Consider the following 24,616-nt stretch of genomic DNA (forward strand, 5'->3'; position numbering starts at 1 on the left):
CACATCTGCATTGCATAGTATGACAATGGATGCAGACAGTTGTACTATTCAGATGAACCCTAATTGACCTGTAAGAAAAATTGTTATTTCTCTATTCAAAAAAGACAACAAATAACAACAAATGAAAAATAGAAGAATTAAGAATATAGGGACATTTTAGCCAGATATTAACGTGATGCATTCTTCTAAATTAAAACTAAGGATTCCAAAATGTATATCTTTGCAAATAGTGAGATCCATTTTTGAATCAGTTTCCCTCTTTGAAAATATGTATACAAGAACACATGCATAGATGCAAGTCTGTGAAACCTTGTTGCAGTTTAGGACATTTTTAAAAAAGTGTTATATGTGTTGGGTTAACTATGTCTATAGACCATGGATAATGAGATTAGCAATTCATTCAAGTTTATGCAAATTTTTTGGAATGAATAATATTATCAAGTAATAAAATTACCTTATCAATTATTTTTTCTCATACATATATGTAGATTGATGAATATTATATTGTATTCTATGTTTCAAAACAGATTTTGATGTTCTTGAATCATTTACACACTCTTGGTGTTATGAAGCCAAAATAGTTTTTTCTCTTCTAAAACGGAATTTGCTAATCATTTCCACTCAAGTCCATATAAACTAATTATTTTTCCCAGGAGCTGTAATTATTTAAAATTTTATATGCTCCTTGTAAAGATGAAAAGTTTTCAGAATAGTTTATATAATGAATCATGGGACTTTATTTGGCAAGAAACGTAAAACCTTGACGTGGCGCTACAGAATCCATTTCCTCTGCTGACCAAATTTAGAATCAAGGAAAAAGCTGATGTAGACCAAATGAGATAAGGGATTTCCTCTTGCCACATTTCTATACCAAGTGGTATCTGGGAGAAATTCCTGTTTTTACTTTGCTTTTAAAAAATATATCTGAGTTAATCATCAACAGGTTAAAAGTTTTGCTAAATTTAAGATGCAGGTGTGTCCAACAGTACAAGAGATATTCTAAATAAATTTTACAGTTACAGGGGGGAATTCATTAATGTGTTGCAGGCTTCGACATTGCAGACTGTTGAGTTCTACATTTAGACCTGCTTTCATCAGGTTTAAACTGTGCACCCTCCTTAATTTTTTGGTGCAAAGATACATTTCAATATGGCCATGCCCCCATTTTGTCCCAAAGTAATCCCAAATTATTTATCAAGTATATAAATGATAAGAAACAAAAAATAGAGAGTGTGTGCCTTTGAGGAATAACATGGGGGTCATGGTAAAAGGAGATGAGAAACGGAATGTCGCTTTCTTGACTGTCTTTACCCAGGAAAATCTCTTTTGAATGTCAATAGTTTAAGCCAGGAAAAGGTAAGGCACCATCTCACAACCACTAAGATAGACAAATCACCGTGCCCAGATGACATACACCCTTGGGTTCTGCATGAAATATGTAGTGTGATACCAATGTTTTTAATATTTGAAGATTCACTGAGGACTGGTTATGTTCCACAAGACTGGCGCACAGCAAATGTGGTTACAATATAGAAAAAAGGATCAAAAAGCGATCCTGGAAACTACAGACTGTCAGGATTCAGGGTCAGTGGACCCTGTGGACCAACGCGGGAAATGGTACTAGCCGAAACCTGGGACCAGAATCTAGCAGCTGTTGCAGGGTGGCGGTGACTTGGCCAAGCAGGTCTCCTTGTGAAGCAATCTGCTTGGACTTCTGGGCAACAAGGCTGGAAAGATCAGCCAGAATTGGAAGTGGAACCTTGGCGGGTCCATGGCCAAATCTTACTGTCAGGATTCAGGGTCAGTGGACCCCCTGGACCACCGCGGGAGATGGTATTAGCTGACACCTGGGACCAGAATCTAAGTGGCACCTGGTCTTCACCAGACCCCGCCGAACAGCAGGATGGACTTGCTACGGCAGGGTGCCACCAGGTCCTTCCACAGGTGCAACTAGCCCTCAGTGGCAGCCAGGGTCGAGGTACAGGCACTTCAGACGCTCTTGTGGTAAGGAGCAGGCAGAAGTTCAAGGTAGAGGTGCAGAATCAGGGTCAAGTCTGGAGTAACAACGGTAGAGCAGAACAGGAACACAGGGAACGCAGGAAAAAAGTTTCTCTGAGGCAAAAAGATGGGCAGGGATTGATGGGAACCCGGAAGTGGGCAGCGCCAATCAGTGATGCGTCTCCAGTTGTCAGCACGCGCCGTTGGCTGCAGGGACGCACGCGTGGACTAGCCAGGATGGGAGCAGTAGTGTGTAGAGGTGTGTGCAGGCAGGTACGGGGCACCGCCACTACGGAGAGGGGCACGAGTGTGCCTGCGATCCGAGGCATGGATCACAGGGACGCCAGTGACACAAACATATCAGTCAAATATTTGAGGGGTTTGTTAGAGATGCTATCCTGGAGTATCTCAATGTGCATAACCCTATTGCCCAGCATCAGCATGGGTTTATGAGAGATTGGTCCTGTCACACAAATCTGATTGGCTTCTACGAGGAAGTAAGTTCCAGACTGGATCTGGGGGATGCTGTGGATGTTGTATATCTGGACTTTTCAAAGGCATATAATACAGTGCCGCACAAAAGTTTGGTACATAAAATGAGACTGCTGGGACTAGGAGAAAATCTGTGTATTTGGGTAAGTAACTGGCTTAGTGATAGAAAACAGAGGGTTGTCATTAATGTTATATTCTCAGATTGGGTTGACGTTACCAGTGGAGTGCCACAGGGGTCAGTATTGAGGCCTCTTCTTTTAATATTTTTATTAATGACTTTGTAGTGGGTTTACACAGTCAAGTTTCAATATTTGCAGATGATACTAAGCTGTATAAAGTAATTAATACTGAGGTTGATAGTTTAGCATTATAGAGGTATTTGTGGAACCTTGAGGAGTGGGCAGAGAAATAGCTGATAAGGTTTAATTTAGACATATGTAAAGTTATGCACTTGGGCCATGGAAACAAAAAGTATAATTATGTTCTAAACAGCCAATTAATTGGTAAAACTAAGGCTGAAAAAGACTTAACGGTGGATGGTAAACTTAATTTTAATGACCAGAGCCAGGCAGCTGCTGCTGAAGCAAATAAAATTATGGGATGCATCCAGAGTGGAGTACATTTACTTACCTGGTCCCTGCACGATCCCCGAGGTGCATTGTCCGCCGGAATCTACATCTGCCGCGATTCATAAAGATCCTACGCCCGAGTTCCTGCATGTGTCGCTTCCCCAATCAGGTCCGCCAGAGTTCACCATCTTCCTCCCGGTGCATGTAAGTGCTTGGCTTGCGACACAAATTGCTTTGTTAAATCCCACGCGTTGTGTCGCATGAAAGCCAGCGCCTATGCGCCAATATCCATGCAGTTATACTATAAGTTCTTACTATATAGGGCTGGATTAGCACCATTAAATTTATAAAACAACACACTGTTGTACACACTGGGAGACTAGAAAACCATGAGAAATGCCGCAATGTTCACTTACAATGATTGGAGTGAAAGTTACCCAAAAATAGCAACAGGCGAATCTTTGACAGGTCAAACATTAAAATGGCAGCTCTTTGCTACAAAGGCAGCATCACCGAAGTCAGGACAGTGTTTTGCAAATATCATTAGTAAGTGCTGCATTCTATACATACTCAACATGGTATTTTTACTACAAGATATACATTTGTGTACAGTATGCCAAAGTTATATTTGATGCAGTTCTTTACAGTTTGGCTACTACACCAGCCCCACATTCACTCAACAGTATAAAGCCTGCAGCCCTTGCCCCAGTATATAACCTGCAGCCCCTGCCCCCAAGTATGTAGTCTGCAGCCCCTTATCAGATAAAGGATTTCCTCTTGCCGAATGCCTAAACCAAGTGGTAGCTGGGAGGAATTTCAGTTTTTACTTTGCTTGTAAGAAAATATATCTAAAAGTTCAGTTCTCAGAATCTGCATCCATGCTAGGATGAACAATATTCAACATCATATTAAGTATATCAAATTAAATTACTGTATATACTCGAGTATAAGCCGACCCAAGCAGCAGGCAAGTTACCTAATTTTAACACAAAAAAACTGGGAAAACCCATTGACTCGAGTATAAGCCTAGCCTAGCATAACCCCAGTATATAGACAGCCTGCTCATGCCCCTAGTATACAGACAGATTTTTGCCCCAGTATGTGTTCAGCAGCCCCTGCCCCAGTATATATCCTGCTACCCCTGCCACAGTATAAAGCTTGCAGCCCCCTCCCTCAGTATACAGTCTGCCAACCCCCAGTATATAGCCTGCAGCCTCAGCCCCCAGTATATCGTCTGTAGTCCCTGCCCCCCGAATATATAATTTGAAACCCCTGCCCCCAATATAATAGCCTGCAGCCCCTGCCCCCAGTATATAGCCTACAGCCTCTGCCCCCAGTATACAGCCTGCAGACCCTTCCCCCCAGTATATAGCATGCAACCCCTGCCCCCAGTATATAGCCTGCAGCCGCTGCCCTCCATTATAAAGCCTGCAGTCCCTATAATAATAATAATTCTTTATTTATATAGTGCCTACAGATTACGTAGCGCTGCACAAAGCATGTCAAATAGGTCCCTACTCCCCCCAGTATATTGCCTGCAGCCCCTGCCCCCAGTATATAGCCTGGAGCCCCTGTCCCCAGTATATAGCCTGGAGCCCCTGCCCCCATTAAATAGCCTGTAGCCCCTGCCCCCATTATATAGCCTGTAGCCCCTTTCTACAGTATATAACCTGTAGCCCCTGCCCCTATATATATCCAGCAACCCCCATGTCCACAGTATAAAGCCTGCAGCCCCTACCAGAGGAATGGCCAGCCCATAAGAAAAAAAAAGTGTATTCACCTTCTGACGCCCTCCAGCAGGTCCTCTTTTTTCCATGGATGTTCCGGCTTCATCACTGAGTCTCTGCATGGTGCCATCACTTGTATAATGACGGCAGCTTCTTGCTGACATTCTAGTGGGTGCACCGCCATTGGGACAAACTGTTATGTCATCGAGCAGCTGATGTCATGGAATGTGCAACGGGATCGTGCGTAGACACTGAGCCGAAGCAAGGAAGGTGTTGGAAAGTGAGTTCACAATTTTTGTATAGACTCAAGTATAAGCCGAGTTAGGTTTTTTCAGCACATTTTTTTGTGCTGAGAAAGTCGTCTTATACTCGAGTATATACAGTATTACATGAAATCAAAAATACAGAGCTCATCACTCTTTGAACTATTTATTCTATGTGCCACAGTGCCAATAGACAGTCCCTGCTGCTGCCTGCTGATATATTATTGTAAATGTATATTATAGGTTAGAGAGAGGCAAATGAAGTGCTGTGGTAGAAGGAGAATAACTTGCATTGAATTATCAAGATGCCAAATGCCAATGTTTAACAACTGTCACACTAAGAGAACCAAATTTACAGATGAGGATGTTGGTGTGTTGAGAATTGGTCATTTTCTTTATTTGTTATTGCCTTGAAACAAAGAGAATATCATAATTTTTCCATTTGATTTTGGCAGACCTGATGTAGGTTTTAGCAAAACAGTTTGACTTGGATGGTCTTCATTGTAAGATTTTGCTTTCTCACCCTACACAACCATTATTATCAGCAATTCCTTAATTTCCTTTATTATCAAAGTACGCCTTCTGATAACTTTACTGCTGTGCCAAGTTAGATATTATTCATCTTCACTTAAGCCCTTCTTATTTGGCCTCATACACACAACTGTGCATAATCTAGGCCAGAGGTCCCCAACCTTTTTTGCACCAAGGACCGGCTTTAAGCTAGACCAGTTTTCCATGGCCCGGTTGGGGCGGGGCTTTGGTCATATGGGGTGGGGTTATGGAGGGGTGGAGCTTAGTGCATACTTATTATATAATTATGACATTTATAATGAGAATGTGATTCAACTTACCATAGGTTCAGAATGAGTGGGAGCACCAGGCTTGTTTCCCTGAATCAGTGGGAGCACTGGGCTTGTTTTCCTGCACCCACCCGCCCCACCCCGTCCTGCATAATGTTCTCTGCCGGGAGCTGCGAGCTGTCACGACTATGGCAGAAAACATTATAAATCCACACAGAGCGAGCCCTGACCAGGAGCAGGGCCGCAGGGCTAGCTGTCAGCGGCGCCACAGACCAGCTGATAATCTCCAACGGCCCGGTCCTGGTCCGCGGACCGGCGGTTGGGGACCTCTGATCTAGGCCACAAACAATGGGCTGTGTGCCATTACTCAGCTCCCCTTACCTATGGCCGTTCAAAGTGCCTTCACACAAATTACATCTAGCTCAATGCCCCCATAAACTTCTATTAGACATGATCACGGTGTGCTGAGGCCATTGTGTCCCACCGCATCATATATACAGTCATGTACATGAGGCCATACTGGTACCATTCAACAACAACATCCCTTTAATGTGATTTTGTTGCATAATGAAGTTAAGAAAATTTCATATTGGGTTTAAACTAAATCGCTTTAAATGAAGGCTGCTAATTTTGGATTACTATGTAACATTAGTTTAAAAGAATACAACCACATCCTAATAAGAAGAGGTTTATTATTTTAATATTGTTATTTTTATTTTCACATCTAAATAATGATATCAGCATGTATTTTACAAATAATTTGTCATATTTTTTTTACATGACAAAAACCTGACATTTTAACACTACTATAAAATGTTCCTTATGGTTTTTAGATCTTGGCTTGATGATATTCAAAAGGAAGCTTCATTATTTACTTCCTGTGTATAAACACCGATCCCTGGTCATGTGAGAGCACATGTGAGAAATCACAAAGCTCTGATCACTCTCTGTAATATAATGGGGCAAATTTACTTACCTGGTGCTGTCGCGATCCCCAATTCGGTTGGTCCGACGAAGATGAAGCACGCTGTGATTCACGAAGCTCATGCGCCCGAGTTCCTGCATCCGTTGCTTTCCCGACGAGGTCTGCCGGAGTTCACTTTCTTCTCCCTGGTGGTTGTAATTGCGTGTCTTCCAACACAATTCGAAATGCTAAAACCCGCACGTGGTCTGTGTCCGTTGGGTTGTCCGACGGCACGCCTCCCCGTCTGAAAACCCGACGAAAATGAGCTCCATGGACCCTTAGTAAATGAGCCCCATTGAGCGGTGTACCTGTGTAGCATCACATGCCCATGGACTGGTGTTTATCCACAGAAAGTAAACAATGAAGCTTCCTATTGAATGACTGCAAGGAAATGTTACAGAAAATATATAGGAAAAATGTATAACTTTCCATTACACGTTACAATATTTGCTAATTGCTGGAATTTTCTGAAAGTGGACAACACAGTTCAATGATGGCAATCAGTCATCTGTCTTCTCCTGGCTTTCAGTCCACAGCTCCTCGGCGATGTGTGGTCTTTTGCCTAGACAGATAAGTTTCAGTAGGGTATTTCTTCATGGCTGTCCTGAAAGTAGTAGAGTAGGCATACTGGATGAGGAAGCAGGGACGGAGGAAGAGATGTAACATCCTTGTCCTTATTTTCTCCACAACCTGTTGTTGCAGGGAAGGGATGTCAGGTTGACAAAAGTAACGGTTGCTCAAAATTACATATTGTGTTATTGTACCAACATTAGATTTTTTAAGTTCTCTGCCCCCACCACTCAGAATAGTAGCATTTGAAAGTCCAGCAAATTTACAATGCTCTCATTCAGGACCAGAGGTTGTGGGTAGAGATGGGTGAATTTGTTAAAATTTGGTTCGTCCCGATTCGACTAATTTTTTGAAAAAAATTTGATTTGATGCGAATCGAATCATGAAGAATCATGTTAAAAAACAAGTATTTCCTGGCTGCAGAGAGCCTGTTGGGTGTTGTAGAACATTGTGACATGCTTAACCCCTTAACGCTGAAGCCACTTTTCACCTTCCTGACACGGCCCATTTTTTAAAATCTGACATGTGTCTATTTAAGTGGTTATAACTTTGGAACGCTTTAACATATCCAGTTGATTTTGAGATTGTTTTTTCGTGACACATTGTACTTCCTGTTGGTTGAGAAATTTAATCAATATATTTAGTATTTATTTATGAAATAAATGGAAATTTGGCAAAATTTTTGAAAAAAACAATGTTTTCCAAATTCAAAATTTTCTACTTTTTGGAAAGTTGGTCATATCACTAAAATAACTTGATAACTAACATTTTCCATATGTCTGCTTTAACTTGGCATCATTTTTCAAACATCTTTTCCTTTTTTTAGGATGTTAGGAGGCTTATAACTTTAGGTGCAATTTTTCAGATTTTCACGAAAATCATCAAAACCTACTTTTGGAGGGTCAATTTAGTTAGAAGTGACTTTATAAGGCCTACATGACAGAAAACCCCCACAAATGACACCATTTCAGAAACTACACCCCTCAAAATATTCAAAACAACCTTTGGGAATTTTGTTAACCCTATGAGAGTTTCATGAGGGTGAAAGATAAATTAAAGTGAAATTACAGAAATGTAAGTTTATTTTACTATAGATTCATAAACACTAAAATTTGCACCTTCACAATGGGTTAAAAAGGAAAATGCATTTTACAATATTGAGGGCAATTCCTCCTGAGTATGCAAATACCCATTTTGTCACTGTACCCCGCTGTACGGACACAGTGGGGCACCTGGAAGGGAAAGAGCGTTGTTTCGTTTTTACAGGGCAAATATGGCTGAAAAAGTTTTCATGTGTCAGGATGCATTTGGAGAGCCATAATGGTACCAAATCAGAGGAAAGCCCCAACAAGAGACACCATTTTGGAAAGTACACCCCTTGGAGAGTTTAGCAAGGTGTAATTTGTGTAGTTGCCCCAACAGGTGTTTGATTCATTTAGGCCCCAAAAGGGAAAAAAGGTGAACATTTTCTCAAAAAAGTCACTTTTACCCCAAATTTTTGTAAGCCACAAGGGATAAAAGATTAAACAACCCCCATAAATGTGTAAAACAATTTCTCCTAAGCACAGAACTGCACCACTTTTTCATATAAAGTGTTGTATGGGTACACAGTAGGGCTCAGAAGGGAAAGAGGGGCGTTGGCCTTTTAAAGGCCAGATTTGACAATCATCTTTTACATGTGTCAGGATGCATTTGGAGAGCCCTAGTGGTACCAAAACAGAGGGGAACCCCAACAAGTGTCACCATTTTGGAAAGTGCACCCTTTGGAGAATTTAGCAAGGTGTAATATATGTATTTTTCCCTACAGGTGTTTGCTTCAATTAGGTCCCTAAAAGGAAAAATATGAACATTTTCCCAAAAAAGTCACTTTTACGGCTATTTTTTGTATCCCATAAGGCATTAAAGATAAAACAACCCCAAAAAATGTGTACTAGCATTTCTCCCGAGTATAAAATTGCCCCACACATGCAAATAAAATGTTGTATGGGTACGCAGTGAAGCTCAGAAGGGAAAGATGGGCGTTGTCCTTTTAGAAGCCAAATTTGACAGACATCCTTTACATGTGTCAGGATGCATTTAGAGAGCAGTAGCGGTACCAAAACAGAGGGGAACCCCAACAAGTATCACCATTTTGGAAAGCACACCCCTTAGAGAATTTAGCAAGGTGTAATATGTGTATTTGTCCGTAAAGTTGTTTGATTTCATTAGGACTTAAATAGGAAAAAGGTGAAAATTTTCTTATAAAGGTCATTGTACCCCTAATTTTTTATAGCCACAAGGGATAAAAATATGTAATAACCACCCAAAATGTGTAAACCTATTTCTCTCGAGTGTAGAAGTACCCCACATGTGTATATAAAATGTTGTATGGGCGCACAGTAAAAGGGAAGGGGGATGTTTGCCTTTTAGAAGCCAAATTTGACAGAAATGTTTGACATGCATTTGGAGAACCCTAGTGGTATAAAACAGAGAAGAATCCGAAAAGTGTCCCTAATCTTTGAATGCACACCCCTTAGAGAATTTTGCAATGTGTAATATATGTATTTGCCCCTACAGGTTAATGATCCAATTAGGCACTAAACATTAAAAAGGTGAAAATTTTCCTATAAATGTCACTTTACCCCTAATTTTTGTAAGCTACAAGGGATCATATATTAAATAACCCCAAAAAAGGTGTAAAACTATTTCTCCCGAGTGTAGAAGTACCCCACATGTGCATATAAAATGCTTTATGGGCGCACAGTAGAGGAAAAGAGGGATGTTTGTCTTTTAGTGGCCAAATTTGACAGAAATTCTTCACATGTGTCAGGATACATTTGGAGAGCCGTAGTGGTACCAAAACAGAGGAAAACCCGAAAAGTGACCCTAATTGTTGAATGTACACCCCTTGGGGAATTTAGCAAGGTGTAATATGTGGTGTAGGGTAATACACGTCGTGAAATGAGCATTTTGAACATATAGGTGGTTTCCAAATATGATGTGCAATGGAGTCCAAGATGGAAATTGCAATTATTTCTGGAAAGTTCAGTGCCCGTTATGTGGCGCCCCTTATGAAATAATCGAGGGGTATAGGGAGCAACGGGACATAACAGTTGTTACAATTATTAATTTTACCTAAATGAATTCACAACAGCTTGGGCGTGAATTGTGAATGTGTTGCGTATAAGGAGGTAGAATATACCAGGGGACCAACTAAACTTTTGTCACTCTGGAGGTGTCGCAGGTCTATTAGTAGTATGTAGTGTCCATCCTAACTCCTCTTTTGGAACAGACTCTTTATTGAGTCCTACCTTTAGAAGCAGCAGAATTCACCGGGAAAATGCTGTCCTGGAACATCTAAACCAGAGGTACTGGGGCCCCATCCTTCTTGTCCCAATATTAGTTTCCTAATACCTTCCTCTTGAAAACGGAGAAATTATACGGCAGGACCTGCACATTGGAACAGCTCGTAAGAGTTGTACAGCATAATCTGTACAATGTACAAGGCTAGCGCTTTTGTACCATATCTTCGTTTTCCGTAGGGAAATTATCGCCAAGTGTTGCTCTTATTCACCCTATTGATGCCCATTGTGACGAATATTGCTGCTTTTGGCTGGACCAAATCGACCAGCCAATAGCGGCAAACATGGACACAGGGGGGCAACAAAACCCCTCTGAACCACAAGGCACAATTGGTGGCTGTCAGGAACAGCCGCCACTCTGCCCCGATCACCGTGTCTACAGACATAGTGACCAGTATTACTGACGTCATAAGTAAATTCGCTTCTATTGGCTGGTCTGAATTGATGGGCCAATAGCAGCGATCATGAACTGGGGGTGTGGGGGGGACGGAACCCTTCTGGTCCATGGGGCAGGATGGATGGCTGTCAGGAACAGCCGCCATCTTGCCCCGATCACTGTTTCTGAACAGTGTTGGCAAGTCACTACCCGCCGCACCGTTCTATAACAACGCGCGTTGGGAATGGGCTATACAATCTTTATTTATTTTTTAAGCAATTTAGTCAAATAAGGGATTATTTTTTGCGAGATGAGATGCACTGTAAAAAAAACCCTTTATTTTAGAGGGTGTTTAGCTTATCGAAGCAATTTTATTAACTTTTTTCGTGTGGAGGAAAATAAAATCATCAATTTTTGTTTTGGATTTTTAGCATTTTTTTGGGGGGGTGTTCGCTGTAGCATAACAATAATATATTATCTTTATTCTACGGATCACTACGATTACGGTGATACCTCATTTATATAGTTTTATTTATATTTGTCCAATTTTATTGAAGGAAAACTAGAATAGAAAAAATTACATTTGTTTTAGTATTGCCATTTTTATAGCGGCGTAACTATAGTATTTTTTGGTTGACGGAGCTGATTGTGAGCTTATTTTTTGCGTGACAAGTTGTTTTTTTCAGTGATATCATTTTGGTGCTTATAACTTTTTCGGATCACTTTTTAGAACATTTTTTGTAAAGCAATTTGATAAAAAGTTTTAATTTTTGGCAAGTTTTTGGGGGTTTTTTTTTACCACGTTCACCTTGAGGGTCCAATTATGATTAGGATTTATTGTACAGATTGTTACGGACGCGGCGATACCAAATAAGTGGGGTTTTTTTGTGATTTAGTGTTTTTTATACTTTATTACTTGTGTACAGGGAAATGTGGTGTTTGGGGGGACTTTCTTTTATTATTTATTTTTATTTTGAAAAACCTTTATTTATTGTTTTAACTTTTTTTTACAGGTAATGACATCTAAGCTTGAACAAGTGATCTTCTGATCACTTGTTCAAGCTATTTTACAGGTTACACAGTGCAATACAGATGTATTGCACTGTGTAATGTAAGACACTGAGCATGCTGCGCATGCCCAGTGTCTTACAGCCGGGTCCTGCCAGGAGGCAGGGACCCGGCTTCCGGATGAAGGTAAGCGCCGCGGGGGGGTCCGATTCACTTTAACTTGCATTTAAATGCCTCTGACACGCCGCGGTCAGCGCGACCGCGGCGTGTTAGGGGTTAACACCCGCGATCGGAGAAATCTCCGATCGCAGGTGTTAGAGGCAGGTGTCGGCTATAATATATAGCCGACACCCGCAGCTTCTGGCGCCGGCTCCGTTCAGGAGCCGGCTCCAGAAGCTTGACGTAATAATACTGCATTTTGCGGGAACGCACCTCCCGCCATGCAGTATTATTACGTCAAATGTCGGGAAGGGGTTAAATATGCATAGGCAGCGTGGTTTGGTCTTCAAACAATGCTGTGTTTTAGTATAACATGCACATGACAGCCACCACTCTTAGAATCCCTTCACTCTTCAATTCCATGTGCACTTACAGAGGCCAACTTCACCAAATAAGCAAAGCAGGAATGCAGCTTCACAAGGTAACGTCTGTGCCAGCTCAAAAGGACTGAGGTGAAGGCCAAGATCCCACTATAACATCAAAGAGTGCACTCTTTTTACATTGACATCAGATGATTCCATAGATTACGACAGATTTTGTTCTGTTAATCCCTGATACATGTAGAAACCCCCCAAAAGAGTGGAGAGGGTGTCGGCAGTAATTCTGCATTGACATCACTGATCAATTTTCCCTTCATTTCGTCCGTCAGTGTCTGTGTTGATTCGGTCAATAATCCATCATCAGTATCGCTAAAGCCAAAACCAAACAGGAGTGGATCCAAAACACAGGTAAATGGGATATTTGCATGTCCTCTGTGTTCTGTATTCACTCCTGCTTTTGGCTATCAATCCAGAGGCTTTTCATTCCTTCTGACAGATGAAACGAAGGGTGAAACTAAACATAGTGGCAACGCCATAGAGCTATGGAGGGTAAAAACAGCATTCTGAAAATCACAAGGTGTTCCAGAAAAACAGCAGTCAGTTGGCAGCAACATGAGTAGGCCGTAGAGTGGCACAATGACAAATTATGGAGGTGGTGAAAACATGGTAGGCCACAAAGTGGCACAATGATAAGAGTGTGGAGGTGGTGGCAGCAGAAGCAGCAGCAGGAACCCACATGTGGCAGCAACATGGTGGCAGCAACATGCAAAAACAACAGATTGGCCCAATGATAGAGTGTGGAGGTGGCGGCTGCAGCAGCAGCAAGAGCCCACATAGCCCACAGCAGAGGAAGCCACATTGTGGCACAATGACGAAGTTGAAATTGATTCAAAGTTGAAATTTTCCATTTGAATTTGAAGATTAGGGACGCCACATCCATTACCATTTTCCTGAAAATATCAGGTCTTTGCCAAAAAAGAACTGCAAAGGTTGCACAAGCAGCAGCAGCAGCAGCATGAGTTCAGAGGTGTGGAGGTCGTGGCAACATGGTAGGACACAGAGTGGCACAATGATAGAGTGTTGAGGTGGCGGCCGCAGCAGCAGGAGACCACATAGCCCACAGAAGAGGAGGCCCCATTGTGGCACAATGACAAAGTTTGAAATTAATTTGAAGTTGAAATTTTCCATTTAAATTTGAATGTGAACATTAGAGAAGCCACATGCATAATACATTACAGTTTTCCTGAAAATATCAGGTCTTTGCCAAAAAAGAACTGCAAAAGTGGCACCAGCAGCATCAGCATGAGGTCAGAGGTGTGGAGGTGGCGGCAACATGGTAGGACACAGAGTGGCACAATGATAGAGTGCTGAGGTGGCATCACCAGCAGCAGGAGCCCACAGAATCTCACATAGATATAGTGTGGAGGTGGCGTCAGCAGCAGCAGGAGCCCACAGAGTGGCACAATGATATAGTGTGGAGGTGACGCCAGCAGCAGCAGGAGCCCACAGAGTGGCACAGTGATATAGTGTGGAGGTGGCAGCAGCAGGAGCCCACAGAGTGGCACAATGATATAGTGTGGAGGTGGCATCAGCAGCAGCAGGAGCCCACAGAGTGGCACAATGATTTAGTGTGGAGGTGGCGTCAGCAGCTGCAGGAGCCCACAAACTGGCACAATGATATTGTGTGGAAATGGTGTCAGCAGCTGCAGGAGCCCACAAACTGGCACAATTATACAGTGTGGGGGTGGCATCAGCAGTAGCAGGAGCCCAAAGAGTGGCACAATGATTCAGTGCGGAGTTGGTGTCAGCAGTAGCAGGAGCCTGAAGAGTGGAACAATGATATAGTGTGGAGGCGGCGTCAGCAGTAGCAGGATTCCTTAGAGTGGCACAATGATTTAGTGCAGAGGTGGTGTCAACAGCAATTGTATCCCACAGAGTGGCACAATGATAGAGTGTGGAGATGGCATCAACAGCAGCAGGAGCCCACAGAGTGTCACAATGATACAGTGTGGAGGTGGTGTCTGCAGTAGCAGGAGCCCACAAACTGGCACAATGATACAGTGTGGAGGTGGCATCAGCAGTAGCAGGAGCCCAAAGAGTGGCACAATGATTCAGTGCGGAGATGGTGTCAGCAGTAGCAGGAGCCCAAAGAGTGGAACAATGCTATAGTGTGGAGGTGGCAACAGCAGTAGCAGGAGCCCACAAAGTGGCACAGTGATTTAGTGCAGAGGTGGCGTCAGCAGTAGCAGGAGCCCACGGAGTGGCACATTGATATAGTGTGGATGTGGCATCAGCAGCAGGAGCCTACAGAGTGGCACAATGATAAAGTGTGGAGGTGGCATCAACAGCACTAGGTGCCCACAGAGTGGCACAGTGATATAGTGTGGTGGTGGCATCAGCAGCAGCAGTAGCCCACAAAGTGGCACAATGATATTGTTTGGAGATGGTTTCAGCAGCAGCAGGAGCACACACACTTGAGAAATAGTATTGTGTGGAGGTGGCATCAGCAGTAGCAGGATCCCGCAGAGTGGAACTATGATTCAGTGCAGAGGTGGCATTAGCAGAAGCAGGAGCCCAAAGAGAGGCACAGTAATGCAGTGCGGAGGTGGTGTCAGCAGTAGCAGGAGCCCACAGAGTGGCACAATCATACAATGTGGAGGTGGCCTCAGCAGTAGCAGGAGCCCACAGAGTGGCACAATGTTTTAGTGCAGAGGTGGCATCAGCAGTAGCAGGAGCTCACAGAGTGGCACAATGATATATTGTGTGATGATGGAATCAACAGCAGCAGTAGCCCAAAGAGTTGTCCAATCATATAGGGTTGAGGCGGCATCAGCAGTAGCAGGAGACAACGGATTGGCACATTGATATCGTGTGGAGGTTGCATCAGCAGCAGTAGCCTACAGAGTGGCACAATAATATAGTGTGGAGGTGATATCAGTAGCAGCAGGAGCCCACAGAGTGGCACAATAATATAGTGTGGAGGTGGCGTCAGCAGCAGCAGGAGCCCACAGAGAGGACCAATGATATAGTGTTGAGGCGCGTCAACAGTAGCAGGAGCCCAAGGAGTGGCACATTGTTACAGTGTGGAGGTGGCATCAGCAGCAGGAGCCTACAGAGTGGCACAATAATAAAGTTTGGTGGTGGCATCAGCAGCAGCAGTAGCCCACAAAGTGGCACAATGATATTGTTTGGAGATGGTGTCAGGAGCAGCAGGAGCACACACACTGGCACAATAATATTGTGTGGAGGTGGCATCAGCAGTAGCAGGAGCCCAAAGAATGGCACAATGATTTAGTGTGGAGGTGGCGTCAGCAGTAGCAGGAGCCCAAAGAGTGGACCAATGATATAGTGTGGTGGTGGCATCAGCAGAAGCCCAAAGAGTGGACCAATGATATAGTGTGGAGGTGGTGTCAGCAGTAGGAGGAGCCCCCAGAGTGGCAAAATGATATAGTGTTGAGGCGACATCAGCAGTAGCAGGAGCCCACGGAGTGGTACATTGATATAGTGTGGAGTTGGCATCAGCAGAAGTAGCCTACAGAGTAGCACAATGATAAAGTATGGAGGTGGCATCAGCAGCAGCAGGAGCCCACAGAGTGGCACAATAGTACAGTGTGGAGGTCGCGTCAGCAGTAGCAGGAGCCCACAGAGTGGCACAATAATATAGTGTGGTGGTGGCATCTGCAGCAGCAGGAGGCCACAGAGTGGATCAATGATATAGTGTTGAGGCACGTCAATATTAGCAGGAGCCCACGGAGTGGCACATTGATAAAGTGTGGAGGTGGCATAAGCAGCAGGAGCCTACAAAGTGGTACAATGATAAAGTGTGGAGGTGGCATCAGCAGCAGCAGGAGCCCACAGAGTGGCAAAGTTATATAGTAAGGTGGTGGAATCAGCAGCAGCAGTAGCCCACAAAGTGGCACAGTGATATTGTGTGGAGATGGTGTCAGCAGCAGCAGGAGCCCACAGAGTGGCACAATGATATAGTGTGGATGTGGCATCAGCAGTAGCAGGAGCCCACCGAGTGTTACAATGATTTAATGCTGAGGTGGTGTCAACAGCAATTGTATCCCACAGAGTGGCACAATGATATAGTGTGGTGGAGGCATCAGTATTAGCAGGAGCCCACAAAGTGGCACAATGATATTGTGTGGAGATGTTGTCAGCAGCAGCAGGCGCCCAAAAACTGGCACAATGATACAGTATGGAGGTGACGTCCGCAGTAGCAGGAGCCCACAGAGTGGCACAATGATTCAGTGTGGAGGTGGCGTGAGCAGTAGCAGGAGCTCACAGAGTGGCACAATTATTTAGTGCAGAGGTGGCGTCAGCAGTAGCAGGAGCTCACAGAATGGCACACTGATATAGTGTGGTGGTGGCATCAGCAGCAGGAGCCCACAAAGTGGACCAATGATATAGTGTGGAGGTGGGTTCACCAGCAGCAGGAGCCCACAGAGTGTCACAATGATTTAGAGCAGAGTTGGCATCAGCAGTAGCAGGAGCCCACAGAGTGGCACAATAATATAGTGTGGTGGTGGCATCAGCAGCAGCAGGAGCCCACAGAGTGGACCAATGATATAGTGTTGAGGCGGAGTCAACAGTAGCAGGAGCCCATAGAGTGGCACATGGATATAGTGTGGAGGTGGCATAAGCAGCAGGAGCCTACAAAGTGGTACAATGATAAAGTGTGGAGGTGTCATCAGCAGCAGCAGGAGCTCACAAAGTGCAAAATGATATTGTGTGGAGATGGTGTCAGCAGCAGCAGGAGCCCACAGACTGGCACAATGAAACCGTGTGGAGGTGGCGTCAGCAGGAGCCCAAAGAGTGGTACAATAAGTCAGTGCGGAGTTGGTGTCAGCAGTAGCAGGAGCCCACAGAGTGGCACAATGATATAGTGTGGATGTGGCATTAGCAGTAGCAGGAGCCCACAGAGTGTTACAATGATTTAATGCAGAGGTGGTGTCAACAGCAATTGTATCCCACAGAGTGGCACAATGATATAGTGTGGTGGTGGCATCAGCAGCAGCAGGAGCCCACAGAGTGGACCAATGATATAGTGTTGAGGCAGTGTCGACAGTAGTAGGAGTCAACAGAGTGGCACATTGATAGAGTGTGGAGGTGGCATCAGCAGCAGGAGCCTACAGAGTGGCACAATGATATAGTGTGGAGATGGCATCAGCAGCAGCAGGAGCCCACAGAGTGGCACAATGATATAGTGTGGATGTGGCATCAGCAGCATGAGGATCCCACAGAGTGCCACAATGATATAGTGTGGAGATGGCATCAGCAGCAGCAGGAGCCTACAGAGTGGCACAATGATATAGTATGGAGGTGATGTGAGCAGTAGCAGGAGCCCAAAAACTGGCACAATGATACAGTATGGAGGTGGCGTCAGCAGTAGCAGGAGCCCAAAAAGTGGCACAATGATTCAGTGTGGAGGTGTTGTCAGCAGTAGCAGGAGCCCACAGAGTGGCACAGTGATATAGTGTGGAGGTGGCGTCAGCAGTAGCGAGAGCTCACAGAGTGGCACAATGATTTAGTGCAGAGGTGGCGTCAGTAGTAGCATTAGCTCACAGAGTGGCACAATGATATAGTGTGGTGGCATCAGCAGCAGGAGCCCACAAAGTGGACCAATGATATAGTGTGGAGGTGGTGTAAGCAGTAGCAGGAGCCCACAGAGTGCCACAATGATTTAGTGCAGAGTTGGCGTCAGCAGTAGCAGGAGGCCACAGAGTGGCACAATAACATAGTATGGTGGTGGCATCAGCAGCAGCAGGAGCCCACAGAGTGGCACATTGATATAGTGTGGAGGTGGCATAAGCAGCAGCAGGAGCCCACAGAGTGCCACAGATATATAGTGTGGTGGTGGCATCAGCAGCAGCAGTAGCCCACAAAGTGCAAAATGGTATTGTGTGGAGATGGTGTCAGCAGCAGCAGGAGCTTACAGACTGACACAATGATACAGTGTGGAGGTGTCATCAGCAGTAGCAGGAGCCCACAGAATGGCACAATAATTCAGTGCGGAGGTGGTGTCAGCAGTAGCAGGAGCCCACAGAGTGGCACAATGATATAGTGTGGACGTGGTGTCAGCAGTAGCAGGAGCCCGCAGAGTGTTACAATGATTTAGTGCAGAGGTGGTGTCAGCAGTAGCAGGAGCCCACAAAGTTGCACAATGATATAGTGTGATGGTGGCATCAGCAACAGGAGAAGCCCACAGAGTGCCATAATGATATAGTGTGGAGGTGGTGTCAGCAGTAGCAGGAGCCCACAAAGTGGCACAATGATATTGTGTGGAGATGGTGTCAGCAGCAGCAGGAGCCCAAAAACTGGCACAATGAAACAGTATGGAGGTGGCGTTAGCAGTAGCAGCAGCCCAAAGAGTGTCACAATGATTCAGTGCGGAGGTGGTGTCAGCAGTAGCAGGAGCCCACAGAGTGGCACAATGATTTAGTGCAGGGGTGGTGTCAGCAGTAGCAGGAGCTCACAGAGTGGCACAATGATATAGTGTGGTGGTGGCATCACCAGCAGGAGCCCACAAAGTGGACCAATTATATAGTTTGGAGGTGGTGTCAGCAGTAACAGAGGCCCACAGAGTGGCAATATGATACAGTGTTGAAGCGGCGTCAGCAGCAGCAGGAGCCCACAGAGTGGCACATTGATAAAGTGTGGAGGTGGCATCAGCAGTAGCAGGAGCCCATAGAGAGGAACAGTGATATATTGTGGTGGTGGCATCAGCAGTAGCCCACAAAGTGGCATTATGATATTGTTTGGAGATGGTGTCAGTAGCAGCAGGAGCACACAGACTGGCACAATAATATTGTTTGGAGGTGGCATCAGCAGTAGCAGGAGCCCGCAGAGTGGCACAGTGATATACTACGGTAGTGACATCAGCAGCAGCAGGAGCCCAAAGAGTGGACCAATGATATAGTGTAGAGGTGGTGTCAGCAGTACCAGGAGCCCACAGAGTGGCACAATGATATAGTGTTGAGGTGGCATCAGCGGTAGCAGGAGCCCAAAGAGTGGCACAATGATTCAGTGCGGAGGTGTTGTCAGCAGTAGCAGGAGCCCACAGAGTGACACAATGATTTAGTGCAGAGGTGGTGTCAGCAGTAGCAGGAGCTCACAGAGTGCCACAATGTTATAGTGTGGTGGTGGCATCACCAGCAGGAGCCCACAAAGTGGACCAATGATATAGTTTGGAGGTGGTGTCAGCAGTAGCAGAGGCCCACAGAGTGGCACTATGATATAGTGTTGAGGCGGCGTCAGCAGCAGCAGGAGCCCACAGAGTGGCACAATGATAAAGTGTGGAGGTGGCATAAGCAGTAGCAGGAGCCCACAGAGTGGCTCAGTGATATAGTGTGGTGGTGGGATCAGCAGTAGCCCACAAAGTGGCATTATGATATTGTTTGGAGATGGTGTCAGCAGCAGCAGGAGCACACAGACTGGCACAATAATATTGTTTGGAGGTGGCATCAGCATTAGCAGGAGCCCGCAGAGTGGCACAGTGATATAGTACGGTGGTGACATCAGCAGCAGCAGGAGCCTAAAGAGTGGACCAATGATATAGTGTAGAGGTGGTGTCAGCTGTAGCAGGAGCCCACAGAGTGGCACAATGATATAGTGTTGAGGTGGCATCAGCGGTAGCAGGAGCCCACGGAGTGGCACATTGATATGGTGTGCAGGTGGCATGAGCAGCAGCAGGAGCCTACGGAGTGGCACAATGATAAAGTATGGAGGTGGCATCAGCAGCAGTAGGAGCCCACAGAGTGGCAGAATAATATAGTGACGAGGTGGTGTCAGCAGCAGCAGGAGCCCACAGATTGGCACAATGATATAGTGTGGTTGTGGCATCAGCAGCAGCAGGAGCCCACAGAGTGGACCAATGATATAGTGTGGAGATGGTGTAAGCAGTAGCAGGAGCCCACAGAGTGCCACAATGATTTAGTGCAGAGTTGGCGTCAGCAGTAGCAGGAGGCCACAGAGTGGCACAATAACATAGTATGGTGGTGGCATCAGCAGCAGCAGGAGCCCACAGAGTGGCACATTGATATAGTGTGGAGGTGGCATAAGCAGCAGCAGGAGCCCACAGAGTGCCACAGATATATAGTGTGGTGGTGGCATCAGCAGCAGCAGTAGCCCACAAAGTGCAAAATGGTATTGTGTGGAGATGGTGTCAGCAGCAGCAGGAGCTTACAGACTGACACAATGATACAGTGTGGAGGTGTCATCAGCAGTAGCAGGAGCCCACAGAATGGCACAATAATTCAGTGCGGAGGTGGTGTCAGCAGTAGCAGGAGCCCACAGAGTGGCACAATGATATAGTGTGGACGTGGTGTCAGCAGTAGCAGGAGCCCGCAGAGTGTTACAATGATTTAGTGCAGAGGTGGTGTCAGCAGTAGCAGGAGCCCACAAAGTTGCACAATGATATAGTGTGATGGTGGCATCAGCAACAGGAGAAGCCCACAGAGTGCCATAATGATATAGTGTGGAGGTGGTGTCAGCAGTAGCAGGAGCCCACAAAGTGGCACAATGATATTGTGTGGAGATGGTGTCAGCAGCAGCAGGAGCCCAAAAACTGGCACAATGAAACAGTATGGAGGTGGCGTCAGCAGTAGCAGCAGCCCAAAGAGTGTCACAATGATTCAGTGCGGAGGTGGTGTCAGCAGTAGCAGGAGCCCACAGAGTGGCACAATGATTTAGTGCAGGGGTGGTGTCAGCAGGAGCTCACAGAGTGGCACAAAGATATAGTGTGGTGGTGGCATCACCAGCAGGAGCCCACAAAGTGGACCAATTATATAGTTTGGAGGTGGTGTCAGCAGTAACAGAGGCCCACAGAGTGGCAATATGATACAGTGTTGAGGCGGTGTCAACAGCAGCAGGAGCCCACAGAGTGGCACATTGATAAAGTGTGGAGGTGGCATCAGCAGTAGCAGGAGCCCATAGAGAGGAACAGTGATATATTGTGGTGGTGGCATCAGCAGTAGCCCACAAAGTGGCATTATGATATTGTTTGGAGATGGTGTCAGCAGCAGCAGGAGCACACAGACTGGCACAATAATATTGTTTGGAGGTGGCATCAGCAGTAGCAGGAGCCCGCAGAGTGGCACAGTGATATAGTACGGTGGTGACATCAGCAGCAGCAGGAGCCTAAAGAGTGGACCAATGATATAGTGTAGAGGTGGTGTCAGCTGTAGCAGGAGCCCACAGAGTGGCACAATGATATAGTGTTGAGGTGGCATCAGCGGTAGCAGGAGCCCACGGAGTGGCACATTGATATGGTGTGCAGGTGGCATGAGCAGCAGCAGGAGCCTACGGAGTGGCACAATGATAAAGTATGGAGGTGGCATCAGCAGCAGTAGGAGCCCACAGAGTGGCAGAATAATATAGTGACGAGGTGGTGTCAGCAGCAGCAGGAGCCCACAGATTGGCACAATGATATAGTGTGGTTGTGGCATCAGCAGCAGCAGGAGCCCACAGAGTGGACCAATGATATAGTGTTGAGGCAGTGTCAACAGTAGTAGGAGACCACGGAGTGGCACATTGATATAGTGTGGAGGTGGCATCAGCAGCAGGAGCCTACAGAGTGGCACAATGATAAAGTATGGAACTGGCATCAGCAGCAGCAGGAGCCCACAGAGTGGCACACTTATATAGTGAGGAGGTGGCGTCAGCAGTAGCAGGAGCCCGCAGAATGGCACAATAATTTAGTGTAGATGTGGCGTAAGCAGTAGCAGGAGCTCACAGAGTGGCATAATAATATAGTGTGGTGGTGGCATCAGCAGCAGCAGGAGCCCACAAAGTGGACCAATGATATAGTGTTGAGGCGGTGTCAACAGTAGTAGGAGTCCACGGAGTGGCACATTGATATAGTGTGGAGGTGGCATCAGCAGCAGGAACCTACAGAGTGGCACATTGATAAAGTATGAATGTGGCATTAGCAGCAGCAGGACCCCACAGAGTGGCACAATTTTATAGTGAGGAGGTGGCGTCAGCAGTAGCAGGAGCCCGCAGAGTGGCACAATAATATAGTGTGGTGGTGGCATCAGCAGCAGCAGGAGCCTAAAGAGTGGACCAATGATATAGTGTAGAGGTGGTGTCAGCTGTAGCAGGAGCCCACAGAGTGGCACAATGATATAGTGTTTAGGTGGCATCAGCGGTAGCAGGAGCCCACAAAGTGGCACATTGATATGGTGTGCAGGTGGCATGAGCAGCAGCAGGAGCCTACGGAGTGGCACAATGATGAAGTATGAATGTGGCATTAGCAGCAGCAGGACCCCACAGAGTGGCACAATTTTATAGTGAGGAGGTGGCGTCAGCAGTAGCAGGAGCCCGCAGAGTGGCACAATAATATAGTGTGGTGGTGGCATCAGCAGCAGCAGGAGCCCACAGAGTGGACCAATGATATAGTGTTGAGGCAGTGTCAACAGTAGTAGGAGTCCACGGAGTGGCACATTGATATAGTGTGGAGGTGGCATCAGCAGCAGGAGCCTACAGAGTAGCACAATGATAAAGTATGGAGGTGGCATCAGCAGCAGCAGGAGCCCACAGAGTGGCACAATTATATAGTGAGGAGGTGGCATCAGCAGTAGCAGGAGCCCGCAGAGTGGCACAATAATTTAGTGCAGATATGGCATCAGCAGTAGCAGGAGCCCACCGACTGGCACAATAATATAGTGTGGTGGTGGCATCAGCAGCAGCAGGAGCCCACAGAGTGGACCAATGATATAGTGTTGAGGCGGTGTCAACAGAAGTAGGAGTCCACAGAGTGGCAGAGTTATATAGTGTGGTGGTGGCATCAGCAGCAGGAGCCCACAGAGTGGCACAATGATACAGGGTGGAGGTGGTGTCAGCTGTAGCAGGAGCCCACAGAGTGGCACAATGATATAGTGTTGAGGTGTCATCAGCGGTAGCAGGAGCCCACGGAGTGGCACATTGATATGGTGTGCAGGTGGCATTAGCAGTAGCAGGAGCCCACAGAGTGGCACAATGATAAAGTATGGAGGTGGCATCAGCAGCAGTAGGAGCCCACAGAGTGGCAGAATAATATAGTGACAAGGTGGTGTCAGCAGCAGCAGGAGCCCGCAGAGTGGCACAATAATATAGTGTGGTGGTGGCATCAGCAGCAGCAGGAGCCCACAGAGTGGACCAATGATATAGTGTCGAGGCGGTGTCAACAGTAGTAGGAGTCCACGGAGTGGCACTTTGATATAGTGTGGAGGTGGCATCAGCAGCAGGAGACTACAGAGTGGCACAATGATAAAGTATGAATGTGGCATTAGCAGCAGCAGGACCCCACAGAGTGGCACAATTTTATAGTGAGGAGGTGGCGTCAGCAGTAGCAGGAGCCCGCAGAGTGGCACAATAATATAGTGTGGTGGTGGCATCAGCAGCAGCAGGAGCCCACAGAGTGGACCAATGATATAGTGTTGAGGCAGTGTCAACAGTAGTAGGAGTCCACGAAGTGGCACATTGATATAGTGTGGAGGTGGCATCAGCAGCAGGAGCCTACAGAGTAGCACAATGATAAAGTATGGAGGTGGCATCAGCAGCAGCAGGAGCCCACAGAGTGGCACAATTATATAGTGAGGAGGTGGCCTCAGCAGTAGCAGGAGCCCGCAGAGTGGCACAATAATTTATTGCAGATGTGGCATCAGCAGTAGCAGGAGCCCACCGAGTGGCACAATAATATAGTGTGGTGGTGGCATCAGCAGCAGCAGGAGCCCACAGAGTGGACCAATGATATAGTGTTGAGGCGGTGTCAACAGAAGTAGGAGTCCACTGAGTTCCAGAGTTATATAGTGTGGTGGTGGCATCAGCAGCAGCAGGAGCCCACAGAGTGGCACAATGTAACAGTGTGGAGGTGGCATCAGCAGCAGCAGTAGTCCACAAAGTGGCACAATGATATTGTGTGGAGATGGTGTCAGCAGCAACAGGAGCCCACAGACTGGCACAATAATACAGTGTGGAGGTGGCAT

This window comes from Engystomops pustulosus, chromosome 11, assembly GCF_040894005.1.
Source record: "Engystomops pustulosus chromosome 11, aEngPut4.maternal, whole genome shotgun sequence".
Lineage (NCBI taxonomy): Eukaryota > Metazoa > Chordata > Amphibia > Anura > Leptodactylidae > Engystomops > Engystomops pustulosus.